This window comes from Nicotiana tabacum, chromosome 22, assembly GCF_000715075.1.
Source record: "Nicotiana tabacum cultivar K326 chromosome 22, ASM71507v2, whole genome shotgun sequence".
NCBI classification, from domain to species: Eukaryota; Viridiplantae; Streptophyta; class Magnoliopsida; order Solanales; family Solanaceae; genus Nicotiana; species Nicotiana tabacum.
The window spans coordinates 52,814,863-52,818,359 of record NC_134101.1 but is presented as its reverse complement, the minus strand read 5'-3'; the positions used below and the strand labels follow the sequence as shown (position 1 = coordinate 52,818,359).

General features: G+C 33.3%; 1 long non-coding RNA gene across 1 annotated transcript; it reads right to left on the bottom strand.

Annotated features, from left to right (window-relative positions):
- Positions 1-503: 503 nt before the first annotated feature.
- On the bottom strand, positions 504-3,139 carry LOC142176393 (uncharacterized). Its single transcript, XR_012704969.1, has 2 exons — positions 2,990-3,139; positions 504-2,851 (listed from the first exon to the last, which is right to left on the bottom strand). It is a non-coding gene; the product is annotated as an uncharacterized LOC142176393 (long non-coding RNA).
- Positions 3,140-3,497: the final 358 nt, after the last annotated feature.

Genomic DNA, 3,497 nt, shown 5'->3' with positions numbered 1-3,497 from the left:
AATATAAACATTATCATTTCAATTGCACTCGACGACTTGTCATGTTTTGAAAACGATCAATGATCATATCATTAGGTACACTTTCAAATACTTCATCTTCTATATAACAAACTAAATAATCATTCAAAAAGTCATCACCAATTCTGCTTCGCAAGTCATTTTTAATAAACTTCATTGAAGAAAAAGCCCTTTCGACTGTTGCAGTAGCCACAGGTAATATCAAACTTAGTTTCACAAGCAAATAAACAAGTCCCCATGTCTTATGAATATTTGTTTTAACCAATGTCTTCGAGAGATCGCCAAGCCCTTTCAAGTTAGAGAATGCATTGTCCATTTATCGTACATAGTCAATATAGTTGTCAAACTCAAAACTAATATCTTCAAGCTTGGAAGTAGTGGACTCATTTTGATAATATGTAGCAAGTTTCATAATCTTGTTTTTATCATAATTTGCAAAAGAATCATCGGAACTCAAACTAGCCATACCAAGAAGTAGATCAGTATTCACTTCACTAAAACGACTGTTAAGCTCCGAAAGTTACAAATCAATCGCGGCACAAAAAACTTCTACATGCAAATGATGAGAATATGTAACAGTTGAGCTTTTACGCTTCGACTTTCTAAGACCATACTTCTCATCCATTTTTGGGATCACAATACCATTCTTATCACAAAACGAAGAGACATCTTCTAACAAAGAATTCCATTTAGATTCCCTCATTGTTTGCAATTGCCTCTTTGTAAAATGAACAAGTTTCATAGCACTAACAATATCTTGATCTTTTCTTTGCAGAGCCATATTCAAATTATATGTAATTGCCATTATTTTTAACATCAAATGTATATATACACAAACTCATAAGATCTTATATCTTCCGCTAGATTTTTTGCCAGTACTTTCTCCTGATAATTTAAACCCTCATTTGCAAGAACTCCAAGTACATGAACAATTGATGAGAATAAAGAAATAAAGTTACGCAATGTCTTAAAGTGAGATCCCCAACGGGTATCACCTGGTCTTTGAAGCCCAAGTTCTTGATTTAATCCACTTCCTATATGAACTTCACCAAACACTAATAACTCATCTAATTTTTCAGTTTGATCATCTCTAAGCATCTCCCTATGCTTATAAGAACCTCCAACAACATTCAAAATATTAGCAAGAATGTCAAAAAAATTATTTATATCATGGTGTTTCTTTGTGACAGCTACAAGAGTCAATTTCAATTGATGAGCAAAGCAATGTACGCAATATGCCGAAGGATTATCTTTCAGAATCAAAGCTTTAAGACCATCGATTTCTCCTTGCATGGTACTAGCTCCATCATACCCTTGTCCCCGTATTAAAGATGAACGCAATGAATGTTATAAAAGCAAAGAATTTATTGCTTTTTGTAATGCATGTGCAGTTGTATCTTTAACATGAACAAGACCAAGGAATCGCTCAATAAGTTCACCCTCCTTGTTGACATAACGCAAAACAAGAGCCATTTGTTCCTTATGAGAGACATCTTTAGACTCATCAACTAGTATCCCAAAAAAATCCCCATTCAAGTCTTCAATAATTGCTTTCGCTATTTTTTTTGCACAAGAATTCACAATATTTTTCTGAATATCAGGACAAGTCATGGTGTTATTTTTTGGAGCTTTTTCTAATATCATATTTTTCACATCTTCCTTCCTATCTGCATACCATTTTAAGAGATCTAAAAAAAGGCTTCTTCTTGTAGAAATTACACTCTCATCATGGCCCCAAAAAGACATTCCTTCTTTCAAAAGATACCTTATCACATCAATTGAAGCATTCAAGCGAACTCGATGTTCCCTTTTAGTTTTCTCAGATTGCTTGTACAAATATGTTAGAATAGATTGTGCTTGATTCATTAAATCTAGCATCATCTTGAAACATTGATTATGAACACTATTCACGTCACCCATATGTGATTTAAGCCTTTTTAAACCTTTATTCCAACCTCTAAAATCATCTGTTGTGAAAGTATCACCTACTTTTTTTCCATATCCTCCAACCTCATTTTTAAACAAGTAACAACATAAATAAAATGTTGCATCTTATTTAATGCTATATTATAACCATTGAGAACATGAAGTTTTAAACTATTCAGGATTAAACTGATGTATTATTCCTCCAAAATCTCTTTTTGGAAAGACAAAACCACGAGGTTGATAAGGTCCATTTTGTATATAATTTTTCCTTACTCTGTCACGTAAATTAGGTGGATATGCTGAAATTGGTTTTCTTTCAGCGAGATCGGGCTCATAATCTAACACTTTATTCGATGCTTGGGAAGGATTAATATTGTTACTAATAATTGGACATAGAGAACTTGACAAAGGAGAGCTAGAAGAAGCTGCAGAAGCTTGAGCTTTGTAAAAACTCGTGATCATATCGACTTTTGCTAGAAGACCCTAAAAATGACAAAACACAAATTAAACTTCAAGTTGTATGTTTCACAATGCTATAAAAAATCTATTCTTTATCTTCTTTGACATAGTTCAATTTGTAAACTTAGTCTAGCTAGCTAGTATATATAGTAAAGTCAATTCAATTTATTCATCTCACAAAGAGACCCACTTTATAAAAAGATTAAAAGAAAAAACTGAACCAACATTGGAAGCATTCAAAGTGTTAAAAAGCCACTACATATGAAAGTTTGCTTCTTTCTGAGTAGTATCCATGAGAATGCAAGTTGGTCTCACTAAGAAACTAAAAATAAGAAAGTAGGACCACATACCTTGTCTGTCGATTTGTCGGAGAATTCAAGTTTGAACTTTTGAAAAGTACAAAAGCACAAATTGACAAAGAGAATGAAGTTCAAAATGTGGGACAACCCTAGAATCAAAGATTAAAAATCAGATTTTGTATAAATTGTCAAATATAAAATATAAGAGGAAAACATGAAGAAAAAAATCAGGAAAGAAGAATTGAAGAAGGAAGAAGGGTCTAACTTCTAAGGGAGAAAGAGCATACACTGATACACAGTGAGAGTTTGAGGGCATCCGGCTCCGACAGATGGTGGTAGCAGTGATCAAAAGACTGACAGAGGCAGAACCCTAGCTTTTTTGATTTGGGAATTGAAAAGACGAGAAGGCGTGTTGGCTGTTTTTGTTTAAAAAGATTTGTTTATTAGAAAGAGAAAAGACTTTATGTTTTATTTATTAAAAAGAATAAATGTTAGTTTAAAGTAAGTCAAAGTGTCGTTTGGAGTTATTTGAGAATTACGACGTCGTTAGTTTGTGCTTTCTGAATTTTTTTTTTGTAAAAAATAACAAAATAACACACTGCTTTCAACAGGATTCGAACCCACATGTTCTCGCAGCGAACCCAGAACTCTTACCATTGAACCCAAACCTCTTTTGTTACTGGGTTCGGCATGATGTATTTATATAGAAATAGTAAATTTTTTAATACAAATACAGAGTCTCGGAAAAAGTCACTAGGTTCGTCTGAACCCGCACCCTCTACTGTAGCTCCGCCC